A 20,816-nucleotide genomic window follows, 5' to 3' on the forward strand; every position below is an offset into this window, starting at 1 on the left:
AAATAATCTGTTAGACATTTGCCTTATTTTGGAATGTAAATCATATCTTGAATCTATTAGGTTACATAGGTTTCTTATTAGATATGATATCTATGAACATATAAACCTTCCAGATAACACTATATTAGGACAATTAATGATTTCATTAGAATTTGGTTATCTTAATGTTTCTAACTTAAAGTATATAATGTATGTTATTAGTGGAGTTTGTACTCTGTTGTTACAGTTTAGGGGTTGATCTCAGTGACAGATGTCATTGGGATTAGGAGGTTATAATTCCAGGTGGGGAGCATTGGGGTGTTTGTTTTTATCTAGTGTATGTAATCTATTTTTTTAAAAAAGAGTTTTTTGACATCCAGAGTAGCTTATTTACAGAAAATATAGAGAATAAAGATCAAGGAATACATTTTTTTCCTAAAGACATGAGATTTAATATTTTTACTAGGAACAAATTCACTTTTTTTGCAGAAATTTTCACATTATACATATGATATTGATATGTTACTAACACATCTTTCAGGTACAATTGCATAATATGACTATGTTGAAAGGTATGTCACTTAACATAAATGGTTTGAACAATCCGTATAAAAGAAGTAATTTGTTTAAATATCTAGCTTTTCATAAACCTAATATAGTATTCTTACAAGAAACCCATTTAACAAAAGATACTATTACATTTCTAGATACAAATAAATGCACAAATATAGTAAGCTCAGAGTGTACGAAAAAAAAGAGGTGTAGCAATATTGTGGAACAAAACATTACCATTACCCAGAATAATCAAAACATATCAAGACAATAAAGGTTTGCTTTGCTTAGCTGTAATTGAGATGGGTAAGAAACTATATATATTAATTAACAACTATTGGTTACCTGGTATTGGTACAAATACTCTTAGACACATATTGAATCAAATAGTTTCACTATCTGAGGGACATATCATTATGGCAGGTGACTACAACTGTGTCTTAGACCCTAAAGATACAACCACTTCAGGAAAAAGAAAAATTACAGCACAAGCTAAACAACTTATAAATTTCATAGACTTATACCTCCTCAAAGACATACATCATTTTGTGGATCATAACTCAACAATACACGTTCTATTCTAATAGATGCAAAACATATTCTAAAATTGATAGATTATTTCTTTCCACACAGATAATGAATAACCTGACCAATAGCAGCATTATATCCTGCCCAATCTCGGACCATAATACTATCATATTTGAACTTAATATTAATAACACCCATAGTGTTCAAATTAAAAGGATTCCAGCATATCTCACACAACTTAAAGATTTTCAATTATTCATAACAGAAGAGACACAAAACTTCATTAATATAAACTCAGCATCAGACACACATGATATATTTATTTGGGATGCCCTAAAAGCATATTTGTATGGATAAATAAGCAAATGGTTTCATAATAAGATGAAAATATGGGATAAAGATATAAGAATAATACAGGTTAAACTGGACTCATTATACACAAATAATAAAGACAACTTGTCTTCAAAGAATATAAGAGATGAGATATACAAACTAAATGAGGATTATAGATCTATCCTATATCATAAAACAAAGATAACACTAGAAAAATATAGGTTTCTTGCTTATTCTGTAAATCCTAAACATCTATCAAACCTTAAGAATAAGACCAAAAGATTATTATATTAAAGAAATACATTCTGCAAAAAAGAAAAGAGAAGTACATAGTATGCAAGATATATTAGAAGAGTTTAGATGTCACTTTGATGAAATTAATCAATCCACATAACAAAGTCAAACACAAGATAACATGAGATTATATTAACAAAAATATATATAATAAACTAAACAAACAACAAATAAGTTATTGATAAACAAATTACTTTATCAGATATACAAAGTCAAGTAAGTAAGCTTAAACTAAACAAAGCTCCAGGTAATGGTGGAATTATTCCTGAAATATATAAGATAATGCCCAAAATGGCTATTTCCTTACTACACAAAGTATATAAATCGGCCCAGAGTGATAATATTACAACCCCATCCTGGAAATATACATTTATATCCCCTATTTTAAAGTCAAATAAAGACCCAAAATTCTGTTCTTCATACAGACCAATATCTTTACTGAATATCGATTATAAGATGTTTATAAATATATTCTCAGAAAGATTGAAGAAATTCTTACCCCACTTAATAGACGAAGACCAGACAGGATTTATAACTAACAGAAGTACTTTTGATAATATAAAATGAACCCTAGCTATTATAGACTTCTCACAAAGGAAGAAAAGGAACTTATCATTAATTAGTCTTGATATTAATGCGGCCTTTAGTTCTATTAACTGGATCTATCTATTTACTCTTTTGGAATGCTTACATTTTTCACATTATTTTATTAATCTTCTAAAACATTTATATGAAGCAACCTATGCATATATCAAAATAGGGTCATATATTTCCAAAAAAATATCTATTACAAAAGGCACCAAACAAGGATGTCCTCTCTCTCCTCTACTATTTACTTTGACCATGGAACCCTGGGCAAATGAAATAAGAAATAATAAAGAAATAGTGGGTTTGGAAATGGATAAAGACAATATAGCCAAAATCCAGCTGTTTGCGGATGATGTTCTTATCATCACAAAGGGAAATGACTCCTCATTCATGTCATTATATGAAGCAATTAAAACATTTCAAATGATGTCTGGCCTATCATTCAATGACAATATAACAAAAACTCTACCCATATATCCTAATAATAAAAACATTAAAAAAACGATGATAGGAAATAATACATATCACATTGCTAACGCAGATCAAATCACATATCTTGGAATCATTCTTGCCAAGGACATTAAATCAATAATTCAATTAAATTATAAAAAATGTTTACAAAATATCCAAGAATTATTTTCAAAATGGAATACAATATTATTTACTACTGAAGAAAGACTAACCATTATAAAAATGATAATTCTACCTAAAATATTATACATAATACAATCCATTCAAATTCTACCCTCAAAAAGGTTTATTAATAAACTAAACACTTTAGTACTAAGATTCTTTTGGTCACAAAAAAAAAAAAACTAGAATTACTATTAATCAACATACTAATAGCTGGAAGAATGGTGGAATAGCTTTCCCAGATCTAAATCTCTATTCAATTTCCGCTATAATAAGATCAATTTCTCAGCTCTTAGATATAACCTATTTAGCAAAATGGAAATCTTTATGGGATGTATCAGCCAAGGAACTTATAATGAGACCAACATAATATCAAATAGAATTCATAAACACACCTTTTATATGGATCTTAAAAGAATATTTTATCACACATACTAATCCTAATCATACTGCCAGTTACATATATAATATTATCATTAACTTTAGAAACTTTATATATAAACATGTTAAATATAAAGACTACTTTTTTGTTATTTCCTATAGCATATACACAAGAGACTTTTGTTACCTCAGATATTAAAAAAATTTCTCAGCTGAAAAACAATTAACTCAAATACTGGTTCCAGCTAACTTATGAATACAAGACTAGCTCAGTGGATCATATTATACAGGAATATAAACTTAATAATTCATCATGGTTAGATATACAAATATGTATACTATATCTTGATAATAAGCTGAAACTAGCTTCACCAACTAGCAAACATGATACCAAGATATTATTACAATTTCTTCAATCAACATTATTACACCAGCATAAATATTCAGGTAGTCTCTCCTTTATTTATAGACTTTTAAGAGAAGACACATTTTCTTGCACACATAACTACTGGAGTTATTATAGTTTAATTACTCATAATTCCCCAAGTGAGCAAGATAAGGTTAATATGCTACAATCAGCTGGGAAAACATCATTTTCTCTGAAATGGAAGATTTACACATGGAGATTCATGAATAGATCATTTTATACACCACAAATAATGGGCAAAATTAATAAAAAACAGAACATCTGTAATAGATGCAACTCTAATGTAGATATTAACTGGGAATATATGTTTTTTGACTGTCCAACCTTAAATATCTTTTGGAATAAAGTAAATGACTTTTTACAAGCACTTTTTCAGACAACTTCATATTGAATAAATCATTAATCATATTTAATACACATGTTCCACAATGTGTTAGGAAAACCAAATACTCATTACTATGGACTATATTGGCAGTGGCTAGAAAGATCATAACAAAAAATTGGATTTCTAAACATCCTCCTACATTCTTTGAGTTTACTAGTTTATTAAAAGAAGTTAGTCATTTACAGATAAGAACCATGACCTCTAGAACTTCTAGAAAGACATATAAATATCATTTATGGGTTAACTTACAAAATATGTTGGAAAAAAATGATCAGTTTGCATAAAGGTAATTGACTTTCCTTGTCATTCATGAGAACAATTTTACAAAAGGAAGGTTATAGTGTATGTTAATGTATAAATACTGGATGCCTATGTACATACTTTAGTTTGTTTGCTTTGTTATTCGTATATTCATATTTAAATGCTTTAAATATATGTTATCAGTTTGTAAATCTATAATGTAAATTATCTTATATATGTCTGTGTGATTGTTTTCATTATAATCAAAGTCAATAAAACTGTTTTAAAAAAAAATAAAAGATCAGGGAAGAGATTTTTTGTAGCAGATATTTTGAAATATTTGACAAACATACAGCAGGATTTTTGCAAGGTCGAAAATTTAACAGTTCACAGATAGAAACATTTGATGCATTTCTGACAGTTCTTAATGCTAGAAACATTAATAATACATAGTTTACTGGAAAATTTGCTATGTCCCCACAAAATTGATGTTATTGTTTCTAAAGCATAGTTAAAGAACAATAACTGGAAACCATTTCTATCAGAGTATAAATGTTTTTACTGTAACGGGATTCAAAGAAAAAAATCAGGTGGGGATATTTAAGAAAATGTGTGATTATTACATGTTCAATGATAACATCAATACTATGGATTGTGTAACAGTGACAATAAGCAACCTTGGAACATATAACAATTGTTGGAATGTATAGACCAGTAAAGTCAAGTACTAATGACCAAGAGGAATTCATAGATTTCTTGCATGAGACACAAGCAGGAAAAATGATTGTGGCTGGCTGGGGACTTAAATTTACCAGAAGCAGACTAGAATAAATTTCATTTAGCGACATTAGTAAGAAAATTATTCACAACCTACATTAAGGAACAACAATTGCTTCAGATGGTAAAAAAAAAGAAAAAAAATTATGGAACATGCAGACATTGGTCCAGATTCTGTAAAGTTTGTGGAAGCTATTTGCAGGCAATGCAGCACTGGGAAGGAAAACTTCAGCTCTCCTGGTGCAGATACGATTCTAGAAGTCACACTGGAGGTAGACCAAGTACTTAAGTATTCAGAATAGGATAATTAGAGATTCTACACACACTCGTCTGATTCCAAAACATATCATGTGCACACAAAGCAACTCAAATGTGGCAAACAGCAATGCTGACTCCATTTCTAAAATTCTCAATGCATACCTTCTGGATGCCAAGGAGTTCAAGCAAATACTAATACTAAAAATCAGCAGCAAAACTGGAAAAAAGATATATAAAAATGTAACCTGTCGTTAATATACTGCAACAGGCTGCAGTGATGCAAGCCATAAATGAGAATGTGGCTGTGCACAGTCAGCTAGAGCCAGAGCAAGGCAGCAACTAAACCAGTTGTCAGACCAGCAAATAATTGACAGATACCAGCTAGACAGACAAGTGGTGCTGGCTGTCTGCAACATATGTGCCCTACACACACACATCTGTGTAGAGCCTGCAAGGAAACCCCATCACCCTTGAAACCAAAGTATATCACAGTCTGGGTATACTTGCATCTGGGGTATTCCAAAGACACATGGGGGATGCTGTGGGAGTATCACAGACAGCTGCTAGTCATATCCTGGCAAAATTCCTTGAAGCAATGTGCAGCAATGTTGATGACTACATACACTTTCATCCAGCCCCGTGGAGCAGAGAACTGTAATGCACCAGTTCTGTAACACTGTAAACTTCCCACATGTAACCAGCGCAACAGATTGCACACACATACTTGCAAGACACCAGTACATCCTGAAGCAGACCGATATATAAACAGAAAGGGATGGCCATCCATCATCTGCCAAGTTGTGGGTGCAGCAAATGGCAGCATAACAAACATCATAGCAACACAGCCTGAAAGTGTGGACTCAAGGCTGCATTCCAACAAAGTGAAATAGACTGCTACTGGGTAAGTACAAGAACACAGCTAGGATGCAAATTAAGGATATCCCCTCTCAACAATATCCATTATGACCAACATTTTTTTTCCTTACAATAAGTGATTGTGGTTATCCACTTCAGCTGTGGTGAATAACTCCATACCATGAACTATCCAATCCTGCACAGGAGAGAGCACATGCTACAGCCAGAATCACCAAAGATAATGTGTTTGATGTATTTAAAACTCAGTACAGATGTCTGGACACATCCAGCAGTGCACTGCAATACATACCTGAGAAGTCAGCACAGATGATAGCAGTGCCTGGAATGCTACACAACATGCTAATCAGAGCACATGGTGGTTTGGTTGAACTACCCAAAGCACCCCAAATATCTGAAGATGACATCCCACAGGTATCAGATGAGGTACAATAGAACATAGGGGACATACGTCACAGGTTTGAGAAACATAGTCTGACCACAAGTGCAGGCCCAGGCAACAGGGCATGGTCTGACCCAAACATTTGAGTCAAGACAGGACATGTACATTACTACATGGATTAAACATTGACATTCAGGTACTGCAACAAATATTGCATCTAATGGCAAATGCCCCCTAGATGTACACACTGATCCCTGCAGATAACACATACTTAGCATAACCCAACATGAACATATGCAAATGTGTCAAAACACAGATCATTACCTCAAGGCACAACTAACACAGTTATGCATACACACTCAGTTTGTTGTATCACCGTATGGTAAACAATAAGGGACACACATACGTGCTATACATACACATCTGTACCATATGATAACATGAAAAAAAGAGAAATCATGCAGGACATAAAGCAGAAATTTTAATTTCAGAAAAAACATATCACAGTACAGTTTTATTGCAATGATATGAGCCAGCTATGTGTACTATACTGTTGGACACTAATGCAGTCTCAGGTGATGTCACTGATATCTCAAACCAATGGTCTGCCCTGACCCAATCATGTACAGACACATCTTGCCTTGGCTGTTCCACAATGGACATGGATGGGGGTACAACACCATGATGAGATAAAGCAGCATGACTGGGCGTTGAAGGCCTTGTGAGTGGCAGTATCTCAGCAGATGGGCTAGCAATAAAAAATCTGTGCAGATTGGACCACAGACAGTGATTCTCAATGGCCAATGCTGGTTCTGCAGACAGATGGCCTGCCTCTCACACATTGTAATTTGCTGTGCACAGTTATGGAATGCAGAATCCTGCTGGTAGTATGGCACTGCTGCAGTACTGTAGAGACCAGGGTTTCTACTGACCATGCCATAGCTAGCAGACTCTCATTCTGAGCTGTCAGTGCAGCCATATTCTCACCTTGGCTGCGCATTTGTCCTTCATGCAAACACGTAGCTAGTGTGCCACAAGATCTGTAGCATGGGCAAGTGCACAGACATCTGAATGATGCCTTTGTTGTGACCATTCATTTGTCTGCAGCGGGATATAGACACCCTGTGACACCTGGCCATGTGCAACATGTTCACACCTATGTCTACTGCAACTCCCTGTTTCTGGTTGTTGTGTGGAACTGCTAGCAGCAGTGCTCTCAGCTGTGGTGTGTTGGTCAATGGCCTCACCCTGTTCAAAATCCACTGTAGCAGCATCCTCTGAATGGATAGAGAAGTGGGCCTCACTATCTGAGGCTACATTTGCTGCAACATCACTGACAACCTTGTGGATGGACTCTTCAAACAACTTAAGGTCCTCTGAGCCAGGGTCTGTACTAACATGCTGAGACACATCATGAACAACATTATGGGTGCTGAATGAGCTGCTGGATGATACAGATTGTTGATGTGCTACAAAATACAAAGACACAGAACAGGGCAGTGTCCCTATGTCACATGATGGATTTCAAAGGCATATGGCATATATATCTCACTGCAATGTTACAAATTCTAATGACTTCACTTGCAGTCAGTTGTATGTATGTTCTGCAGCATATAGATAAAATAAATATATAATCTGTTTACATGGCCAATATACATGACATATGTGATCCAGAAAAAAACACCTGGCAAACACTCATGGGAAGATAGTGGTATTGAACAGGAATGAGCTTCAACTAAGGTAGGGAAATAAACAGTATTACTGATCACATCATTTACACCATTAACCAGGTGAACACAGGTAAAACATACAGAATGTGTAACATACACATACCACTCATATGTGCACTTCTAGACATTGATGCAGACTGGCTCAGGAATGGTAAGAAGGACACAGTATTAATGGAGGTCAGCTACAGGATTGACAGCAAGGACAGGTATGAAACATACTTAATGACATACCACTGACAGAGTTGTGGGCTGTGCTATGGATCCTGCAGTGGAAAGGAAAGAAAAAGACAGTGCAGTTATGTATTTAACACAATAATTACTGACAGCATCATATAAACAACACAGTAATATTGGCTGCCAATACTCACGTGACAGGCATTGCCACTGTACACCAGATGGGCCTATGTTGACAAATATTGATAAAAATGTTAGGTATTACATGTTCTACACATTGTAGTAGCTATGACAATGTTGCTGTAACATACCTGGTCTGTCTGCACTTAATAATGCATGGCTTGCCCCTCCACTGAATGTACCTGTAGTGTTTAATTAGTGAAACAACAATAGAACAGTAAACAGCAGTGCCATGAAATGATGTGGAGGCACTAACAAGATAGTGTTCACAGTAACAGCATAGAGAAACTGACCTGAAGATCCCTGGTATAGGCCTGAAGCAGATGGACCTGTGAATACTAGTGTAAACAGCATTACAAATGTTGCTTGGACTGCTCTGTGTGTGCTTCACTTGTATGAATACATGTAATTATACTTATGTTTGTCATGCTCATCCTGTGTGGAAGTGTGTTCACAGCTCAACTCTGCTGCTGTAAATCAAGAACAGCAATAGATGAATAAGCATACTATAGCAATATCCAGTGATTGTCACATACATATCCTTGTACTGGAAATAAATACATACATGTCTGTCCTGGAACCCCAGCTTCAATCCCACCACCAGGGATGCATTGTTCCCCTATTGCTGTACGCAGTGAGACCAGAAATATTGTGATGTCATTGGAGTTCAATAGTGGCCCACTGCATTGATCTCTCATAACATGTCACTCTGTTGGCTGCATGAAGAATCCTGTCTGAGCAGCATCACCTACAAGCATCACAGAATCAGTTGTGACCTCCAACTGCATTGATCTGTCCAGATTTCATTTTTCCAAACAGTATCACAAGAATGGCCTAGGAGTCTCCTTCCATGTTGGCAGAAAGCACCAATTATGATATAATTTTCCTGCTGGGAGATGTTGACCAAATGGTCACCGGATTAGAGCAGAGGATGAGTCAAACCCAGGAACCTTGTAATGATGAATATGTGGAAATGGATCACAAGGAAGCATCAATGGAGGACAGGGATCTACTGCACTGTAGTGCAGACTCATAAGTGTTTGAAGAGCTGTACCTGTTTGTTTAAGAATAGCTCAGCTGTAAGGAAACAAGCCAGCATGCCTACATTTTGGTGTGCTGTATGTTCAAATCTGGAAAGGGTACACATGTATCTGAAACTGGTATCTTGCTTTTATATACCTATAGTATTTATAAAAGTGTATTACATTTATAGATAGAAATGTATATTTTGAGCATAGTTGTGAATAACTCAGTTATTCATCAAATTCCTATGAATATATCCATAATTCCTAATATTCCATTGACAGTGACTATTTAACTGCAGGGGCAGTACATCATGCTAAATCCTGTTATATGTCTGAACATTTTTTGGTTAATATTGTATACTTTATAAAATTGGTATGAAGGTCTGTTTACTCATGAAATATGGGTATACCTGCTGTCACCTCCTACTTCTCAATGTTTGCCTTTCCTTCAATTCTTGAAAAAAATTAAATAAAAGAAAATGGGGCCTATTCCCACTAAAAAAAAAAAAAAAAACATTGTCCATTTTCCTCTGACTTTCCCTCAGATTTTTCAATTCTAACATCCCTCTTATGTGTCCCTTTTCGTTATCCATACCCTGCATCTTCTTTTCTAACTTCCAGTTTCCTTGGGATTGTGCATTGCTTGCGTAACCTGCACAAGTCCAGAACCCATTCTTAGCAACTGTTAGTTATGGTGATGTGGCCATGATTGCCCTTCACCTTTAATTTTTTTATTATAAAATTTACGGATTCCATCAGAATCCGAAAGTCCAAACCAATATATTTTAATGGTACATGTTTTATGTATGCATCCATAGTTGTCTCTGAGTTTAAAGAGTGATGTAAATATATGGATCCCCTTCATATGTTCGAAATACCGGAGCATCGAACCTCTGATCATCAAAGACCAGAGGATCAAAGTTCCAAAATATCAAACCTTGTGAAGAGAGATTGCCGTACAGTGCAGAATAGGAACTTTCCCATTCCCTTCACTGTAGTGCGATCTTAGAGTTGGTATATTTCAATAGCAGGGGGTGTGGGGGGACAGGGGGCTTGCCCCCCTACAGAAACGTGAAATCAGAAGTTTTCACATTTTAATTTTATTTTTTTTTTGGTTGGTTCGATGTTTCGGGTCTTCAGTCCTCTGGTCTTCAATGATCAGAGGTTCGATGTTCCAGTATTTCAAAGATATGAAGTAGATCTGATATATATATATATATATTACAAACAGCCTTGCAGGTTTGTAGCACATATTATAAATTAGTGAATGATGTAAGGAAATATCCGTAGTTGTCTGAGATGTTTCTTTGTCTGCTCTTGCAAATATATGTTACGAATCCCATGCTGCTTACATTGTCATAGTTTTTTTTTTTTTTTGTATCATAACAAAGTCAGTTACATTCTGTCATTGTCCCTGATGTTACTATACAGATTTTGTTATATTTCTATACAACTATCAATATTCTTGAATTGTGATTATCTTTCTGTAACTTTGGTACTGTATAATGTGACTAGGCAACCATTTCTTATTAATTACTGAAAGGCTCACCCAGACTCTGCTGCAGTTTGCTGTGAAGGGAAAGGTTGGTTTGCTTTTTTTTGTTGTATTCTGTATTGCTTTATTGCCTTTTTCTATTTTGTATACTGTGATTTGTTTTCTTTACACTGTGTTTTACTTGTACTCTGCTTTCAACTGCATATTAAAACTTGAAAAGACACCACAGCTCTGTCTCTTATGAGTCAGACAGAAAATTTTCCCACCCTCCCACCTGGTTACTGTTGTGTTCTTAAACACCACTGTCTTTCTAGTTGCCTGCCCCTTATGTTAATTTGACCACATATCTCATTTCCTCTCTGCTTTTACTGGTTGGTGTGAATAAGCACAAATTTATCATTTTGTGAAATCACTTCCCTTCAACTATATAAATTTATTGGTCATTCCACTGTATCCCATAGTACCAGAATAAACAAGTGACCAACCCCTTTCAATCTATCTTGCTGTTTTAAAAATAGTGACTCTTCACTGAAACTTGACTTTTTAGACAGGTAAAACTTAAGTTATCTACTTTAACATCTAACTCCTCTAGTGCACACTGCAGTGTTTAGGATAAACTTTTTTTTTATCTTACCTTTAAGCATCTATTGCAAGACCACCAGTTATTGGCGAGCCCACATTCTGCCTCTTAGTAGTCATCTTGGAATTAGTGCTTCTATTTTCTCCTGGTGAGAGAAAGAGTGCAGTTGCATTATTTCCTGGAGACTGATGATCACCAGAAAACTTAATAACTGCTTTATAGGTGACAGCTTGGAATCTGTGCTTATATTCTGATCCTGGTGAGAGTAGGAGCAGAGTGCATTGATTCCTGACTCTTTCTGTTTGGAGAGTGAGTGTCTGTGCTTAATGTACCTGATTGGTCTGGTTTCTATTTGAGGCATCTACCGGAAAAAGGCTACAAGCCTGCAGACTCTTGTAATATCTGACACAAGACTGTGGATCTCAAAACAGACTGTGGCCTGCTTCTATTATTGGGATTGGTGCTGACATTTTGTTCCTGGTGAGAGAAGAAGCAAAGGAGTATTGTATCCCAACAGAGTGAAGCTGTGCTGAAACCAGCATTAGTAGTAGCCAGGCAATAGCCATTCATGCGACTCCCCTCTTTTTACCATTCTTGACAAGCTAATTCTTTATTTTCAGTAAGTACTGCTTGATTTCTTCCTAACTTTAAAATATCTGCCTAAATACTTCATCCTTAAAGTTTCAGGGTCTACGTATTAAGTGTTTGGCAGTGCTCTGTACAGACTCAGACACTTTGAGTGACATTTTTCCTGTAAAAGGCTTCAGTACTTAATATATTGAGATCATATCCAGGATTGTCTAAACATCAGTTCCCTGTGCTTTCTCCTTTCAACCTGGTAAACTTGGGCATTCTGAGGCAGTGTAGCAACTGCCTCATGTATACAGACAACCCTCTCATCTTACATCCCAACACTATGACTTGTGAGAGATGCACATATACAGCCAAATTGGAAGCCAAGCACTCTGCAGCCAAGACTGGATTACCCAGTCAAAAGGAGAAGGTTAACACCTGCACCACATTCAACACATAGCCCTCCAGAACTTACACCACCAGAATCCCTCACATAGTAACACAAAACACATATCTACTTTTGCAGAGGCTCTCAATAAAAATCTGCCCAAACAACAGAGACCTCTGAGGCAGAATTCAAGCAACCACCACATCCCAGCACAAACCATGAGGCAGATAGGTCACATAAACAGTGTGTCACTCAACCAAAGCCCATAAGGCAAAACAACTTACCCAATACACTAGTCATAGGTGACTCAATAGTAAGGCACACTGATGTCCCACTCACTATTTTAAATAAGGAGGAAGTTACGGTCAGCTGCCTGTTGGGTTCCAAGATCCACCACATAACGCATGCACTTAGTTCACTCCACAGCAGGTACAAATATGACTCTATCATTGTCCATGTTGGTGTGAATGACCTGAGACGTATCTCCCTGGAGTACATGAAAACAGACATAGAAGAGCTCTCAGATCTTGTAGCCTAGGCAGGTATGACCCTAGCTCTGAGTAGCATCCTACCGTCAACCAGAATGATACCACAATACAAGCAGAAAATGTTTGACTTCAACAATTGGTTAAGTTTCTGGTGTCATTCTAAGGGGATCCAGTATTTGTCTGCCTGGTATGAAATGATCAACAGACCTCGATGCTTCACCAGAGATGGCCTCCACCTGTCAGCCCAGGGACTCTAGATACTGGCCAAGGCTCTTGCCACCCCTATAGTGCTTTTTTTAGGCAATGCCCTGAAGACAAAATTACCACCATAACAGCTACAAGCAAACAAAATCTGAGGGTTATGCTACTCAATGCTAGATGTCTAAATCTTAAAATGCACTAGCTCGAAGCAGTCCTTAAAATGGAGAACATTGACAACTGTGCAGTGACTGAGACCAGGTTCATGGCTGCAGAGAGCACCCCAGTACTACCAGGCTATAATTCATACCACACCTTTCGACCCCTAAACCTGGACTGAAGCACTAAAGGTGGTGGTGTCTCCATATTCATAAAGAATATGCACACCTCCAGACTAGTAGCCCAACATAATGCATCAGAGATACTTCAGGTACAACTAACACTGGGTAAAACTGCAATCCAGGTTGTAGCCTGCTATAGATCCCGCACCATGTCCCAAGACTCCCACTCCACATTGCTAAACACACTGGAAAATATTAGGGTACAACACAATACCATTATACTGGGAGACTTTAACTACCCCTCCATTAATTTGGAAAATTACTCATGTACTCAACGTTTTCTGGAATTCATTAAGTCTGACGCCCTGGACCAACTCATTCTTACCCCCACCAGGGGTAGAAACATCCTTGACCTGGTCATTACTAACATGGGTGACCATTGTCTGGCACCACACCTGAGTACCCTGTTCAATCACAACCTCATTTCAGGCTTTGTTCCTACTGAATGGTGCACTGCTACAGTCATCCCACTCCACAAAGGGGGAGCGACTACAGACCCTGGGAACTACCCCCTCATTAGTCTGATGTATCTGATAAGTAAGGTTATGGAGCGCATCATCATGGACCTTATAAATAAAGACATAGGGAATCTCCAAACTCTGGACCCCACAGAGTTTTGGTTTGTAAAAGGTAGTTCACGCCTGCTCAACCTGATAGACTTCTTTAAGTCTGTCACCAGAGCTGTGGATGAGGGAAAGGTAGTTCACACAGCCTACCTAGATCTTGCCAAGGCCTTCAACACCATCCCTCACTCAGGAATCATAGATAGACTCACTAAACTAGGCATAAACACCTATGTCATAACATGGGTTGCCAACTGGCTCACTGATAGAACCCACACTGTGAAAGTAGCAGACTCCAAATCTGACTACCGACCAGTTACAAGTGGTGTCACACAGGGATCAGTCCTAGGTCCTCTCCTGTTTGGCATCTACTTCTCTGAAGTTCAAGCCAACACAAAGGGACTCCGGCTGACCAAGTTCACAGATGATTGCAAACTGGGAGCCATTACTGATTCTCCAGCTGATGTAGACATTCTACAAAAAGGCCTCACTGACATCAATGACTGGTGCCAGAACCATGGCCTTAAGCTCAATGCCGAGAAGTGCATTGTCATTCCCTTTGGGGAAAATTTGGTGCCCATGAACTACCACATAGGCTAAACACTAAACACTAAACACTAAACATCAAAGGTGTGATAAGAGACCTGGGAACACAGGCTGACAGCAACCTCTCGTTTGATAACCACATTGCCACTGTAGTCAGAAAGTCCTTCTGTGTGGCACATCTCATTACAAAAGGTTTCTCAATGAGGAAGAAAGAGGTGATAATCCCTCTCTACTTGTCCCTCATTAGACATATTATAGAATGCAATGCCCCATTTGGTATGTACCTCACTAGACACCTGCAACAACTGGAAAGGCCACAAAAATACCTCACTAAGAGATCTTAGGCCTTAGACACATGCCCTATATGGACAGACTAAAAAAACTCCAGCTATGCTCTAGCTCTTATCGCCTACTTAGAGGTGATCTCTGCTTGATCTACAAAGCATTGTCTAACTCAGAGTTGCTAGATATGCTACACCTAAAGAAATCCCAATCCCTTCATGCCACACACTCCAGGGAACTAAACCTCATTACCACAATAAACAGAACATGCTGGAAGGATAGGTTCCTAACCCAGAGACTTCCCATACTCTGGAACAAACTTCCCATTCATGTTAAGCAGAGAACTTCACTGGCCCTCTTTAAGAGAAATCTTGATGAGCGGATGGGCAATAGGAAGTTCACCCGGGTGACCACTTCAGTGGCCTTCCTTGACAGGGCACTGTGAACTAACTTTGGGTGGCATGATGCCAGGGAATCTTCTTGGGCTAGGCTTATATAGGCTCCAGGGCTGTAAGCCTAGTACACACCTATGAACATGCAGATTTCTAGTGTGCCATTATAACTGTGATACTCCATTGTGAACTAAGTTATTCTGAGTTTTTTGTCATACATTAACATACTACTGTGTTATCTACAAGTTTCGCACTGATATTGTCATAATGCACCAGATTTTATGAACTTTATGAAATCTGATCCATTGTGTTCCTAAAGAAATTACTGTTACTTCATGTCAAGTTTTACCACCACTGATGTGCAGTGATCATGGGGTTATACAGGTTAATTTGTTGCTAGATAATTCTACCAAATTGAAATCTAAACCAATGCACAAAATATTATTAACAGATTATATGGAAGCAAATCAGTCACTATGTAAAACTACTTGGATTAATGCATTCAGTGGAAAAACTGCAAAACATCAAAGAAAAATGTTTAACGTCAGGATCTAGACACTCAATGTCAGGAGGATGTATTTCTATAAGAAAGAGAGACTTGATTAAGGTGAGAGCCAAATAATATAAGGACTAGAAAAGAGGTCAAACTACAACTTTGAAAACTTAAATAAACAAGCCGGCCAAACAAATTAACCATATTGTTAGACAAGCTCAAGAAAAAATTGAAAAAAATGTATATAAAGATATCAAACATTATAGGAAACCATGTTACAGTGTGTATAGATTCTAAAATGTATTCTCAGACACAACAGATTATAGATATGTTTACAAATTATTATGCAAAACAGTTTAGCTCCATAAAGGGGGGCTATAAGTTGTGACATCCAGATAAACTCAGATTCTGAAGTCAAGTCAGATCATATTGAAAAAGAACTATGAAACCATGATTCAAACAAATCACAGGGTGGAGACAAAATTATTAAAAATGACCTAAGAACATTTCAGAAAGAACTTGTGGTACGATTTTATCTATTATTTACTAGGCCATATAATAATGGGGTGATTCCTCAGAATTAGAAACATACACTTTTTAACCTGTCTTTAAGGGAAAGGGGAGTAGAACAAACCCAGAGTTATGGAAACACAAGTTTACTTTCATGTTGTGGAAAAATAATGGAGAAGGTAATACCTGATAAATTATTGTCAGAATTACAAAGTTGAACTTGAAACCATGTATCAGATTGCATATGTTGAAAATCAATCTATTGCTACCTGTAACATGGTGTTCTATGATAATTTAATAACAGCTATGAATGAAAAAATGTGCTGTGATATAATTTATAACATTTGACTTCCACATTTTACAGGGTCATACCCAAAACACTGATCAATAAATTAGAACAAGTAGGTTTTGATGTACTCTTGATAAGATGGCTAGCTGCATGGCTTACAAATAGGACATGACAAGTATCATACAACAACTGGAAAGGTGAAAATCTTGGTTACAGTCAGGGTATCCCACGGGGCTTTGTCCTGTAAGCCCATACTTGTTTAGTTTGTATTTTTCAAATCTATCTTTTTCATCTAAGGTGTTCTATAGTCTGTATGCAGATAAAGTGAAACTGGGTAAACTGATTACATGTGTTACAGACAGAGCATGTCTTCAAAAGAACTTGACTAAATTGACTATATTCATAGGGTCATAGGAGGTTACTAGGCTAATGGCCCTGGGGCCATTACAAGCCTAGCCAAGAGTTTATCCCCAAAATGAAACCTCAGTCAGCATCTGTTGCCCCTGTCAATGAAAAACACAGGTGGAAGCCATGGGACAAATTTGTGGTTACCCATCCACTCATCAAGGTTGTGTTTGAAGAGAGTCAGTGAGGTGCTCTGTTTGATGTGTATGGGGAGTTTATTCCAGAGACAGGGCAGCCTCTGGGAGACAAACCTGTCTCTGCAGCAGGTTTTGTTGATGTTGCATATTAGATTCAGGCCTTTTGAGCAGGTAGTGCATGAGGAGTTAGACTTACAGATATGGAGCATCTCTAGTAGGGCAGGGTATGAGATTGCCTTGTATGATATCGAGTAGACTAATAGTGATTTGTGCCTGTCTGCATAGGACAGGTGTTGGAGGCCATGGATTCTCTTTTTGAGGTATTTCAGTGGCCTTCCCAGTTGGTGCAGATGTTTGGAGAGGTACATCCCAAATGGGACATTATACCCAATTATTGGTCTAATGAGGGAGAAGTATAGAGAGGTAATAATCTCTTTTTCTCTGGATGCAATCCCCTTACTTATGGGATGAACCAAGTAAAAGGCTTTTCTCACCACAGCCTCTACATGATGGTCGAATGTGACATCATTATCAACCTGTGTGCCCAGGTCTCTTACCACAGGTTGCGTGCTTAGGGGGTCACTGCTGATGTGGTAGGGGATATGTTTTTGCCAAATGGTATGATGATGCATATTTTGCATTTAGCTTGAGGTCATGACTTTGTCACCAGTCATTAGTTGCTGTGAGACCCTCTTGCAGTATGTTAACATCATCTGGGGAGTCAATGACAGCACGCAACTTACAGTCGTCAACAAACTTGGTCAGCCACAGGCCTTTTGTCTTTGCCTGGACCTCTGAGAAATAGATGCCAAACAGTAGATGTCCCAGGACAGATCCCTGGGGAACTCCACTAGTGACAGATCAGTTATCAGAGGTAGAGGTGCATATTTTGACCTTGAGGGTCTTGTCGGTGAGCCAGTTGGCCACCAACCTGATGAGATAGGGATTTACACCAAGCTGTGTTCGCTTTTTGATGATGCCTGAGTGGGGGATTGTGTCAAAGGCCTTGACCAAGTCAAGGTAAGCTGTATGCACTGACTTTCCCTCATCCAGGGCCTTGGTGACAGGCTCAAAGAAGTCAACCAGGTTCAACAGGCAAGATCTGCCCTTGACGAATCTGAACTGGGTGGGGTTAAGTGCTTGGAGACTGCCTATGACTTGGTTTATGAGATCCATAAAAATACACTCCATGGTTTACAAATCAGACTTGTCAAGCTAATGGGGCGATAGTTTCCAGGGTCAGTAGTGGCACCACCTTTGTGCAGGGGGATAACAATAGCAGTTCTCCACTCTGCTGGAATGAAGCCTGTACTTAGGCTGTGGTTGAATAGGGTCCTCAATGGTGAAGCCAGTTCTTGCTGGAGATGGTGCAGAATACATCCTTGGATACTATTAGGGCCCATGGAATCTGTGTTCTTTGCCTTGGATAGGGTCTGTAACACTTGCTCTATGGAGAAGTGAGGTGTGAGACAAGTATCGGGGATGTCAAAAGGGGCTTTGGGGGGATAGGGGGGTGAAGTTTGCATTGAACCTATCTGCTAGCAGGTTGGCTAAGTCAACAGGATCAGTGTAAGTGATACTGTTAAGTACTAATTCGGAACAAACCTGGGCTTTGCACACAGAGGTTCCTGATGTAACTGAAGAAGACTTTATGGTTTCCCTTTGTTTTGGAGGCTAGTTTCAATTCATAATTGGCCTTGGAGGTTTTCAGTAGAGATATAATTTGTTTGTTGAAGCTAAGGAGGGAGTTTTTCTAATTTGGAATTTGTTCCTTTTTACCCTTGGACAACAGTTTTTTCCTTTTGTTGTAAAGCCTGTTGATAGAGGATGTCCACCAAACAGGTTTGTGCTTCCTTGAGGAGCAGGTTTTAGTTCTATTGGGTATGGCTGAGTTCATGCAGTTGTACAGGTGCTTGTATACTGCACTGGCATACTGTTCAGCATAGCTGTCTGCATCCTCTGAAGGGGCGGTGGTGTGAAGCTACAGATACCCCCCCCCCCCCTTAGGAGGTTGTACTCAGCTTTTAGGAATTTTTTTAGCTTGATTACAGCTGGAGAGGTTTAGGTGAAATAGAAACTTCGAATGAGACAGTCCGATGATCTGATTTCACCAGGGAAGAACACACTATGGGAGTGATGCAGCGGTCACCCATGTTGGTGAGAACCAAGTCCAGAATGTTATCTCCCCTTGTGTTGGATGAGATGAGCTGATCTAGTGCATTAGAACTGATGAAGTTGAGGAATCATTGAGAGAGTGCATTAGTGCAACAATAGTTCACACAGTCTATGATGGGGTAGTTGAAGTCACCAAGTATCAGGGTGTTAGGGGGTACCTTGATGGAGTCAAGTAGATCCAGATAAGAGGAGTGGGTGTCCTGAGTCATGAAGGGGGATCTATCGCTAGCTATAACTTGGATGGGTGTCTTGCCAACTGTCAGTTTTACTTGGAGTAGTTCCAGTGCATCATGCTGGGAAACCAGTCTGAGTGTGTGTCTGTCCTTAATGAAGATAGAGACTCCACCACCTTTAGTTTTCCTGACCTCATTTTGGGGTCAGAATGCTTGGAATGAGGTACAGTCTGGTAAGGCAGGGGTGCTCTCCTCAGCCCTGAACCAAACGACAGCACAGACATCGACGTCTTCCAGTGTGACTCCATTTTCAGGTTAAGGTTTTCTGGCTTTAAACATCATGACCTTCAATTTGCTTTTTGACAAATCTTTTTTGTTGGAATGTTTGTCTTTGGAACATTGCCTAAAAAAGGCACAATGCGGGAGGTGAGAGCCTTGGCCAGGATCCAGAAACCCAGTGGTGACAAGTGAAGGCCATCACTGCAAAGCATTGAGGTCTGTCGACCATGTCATCCCAGGCAGACAGATATTGGATCCCCTTGGAATGACACCAGAAACTAAGCCAGTTGTTGAAGTCAATCAATTTTTGTTGGTATTGTGGTAACATTCTTGGTGAAGGTCGGATACTGCTTAGGGCAAGGGTCATACCTGCCTGGGACACATACTCTGAGAGCTCAATCATGTCTCACTTCATATAGTCCAGGGATGTACATCTCAAGTCATTCACACCAACATGGACAATGAGAGAGTCGTACTTGTTGTGGAGAGACTTAAGTGCATGCATGATGTGGCAGATTCTGGCACCAGACAGACAACTGACCATGACCTTCTCCTTGTCAAGCCTGGTGAGGGGGACATCAGTGTGTCTCACAACTGAGTCACCAATGACTGGTATGTTTGGATTATTGTTATGTCTTGTGGGCTGTGATGGTTTATTGTTTTGCCATATGGACTGTGTTTGTGAGACACTGGTGTGTTGTTTGCTGTGTGTTATGTGTTTGGTGTTGTGTGTGGAATGTTTGTGAGTGTGTTTTGGAGGTCACCGCTGT

This window comes from Protopterus annectens, chromosome 1.part2 (genome assembly GCF_019279795.1).
Source record: "Protopterus annectens isolate FY-2018-M chromosome 1.part2, PAN1.0, whole genome shotgun sequence".
Taxonomy (NCBI): Eukaryota; Metazoa; Chordata; order Ceratodontiformes; family Protopteridae; genus Protopterus; species Protopterus annectens.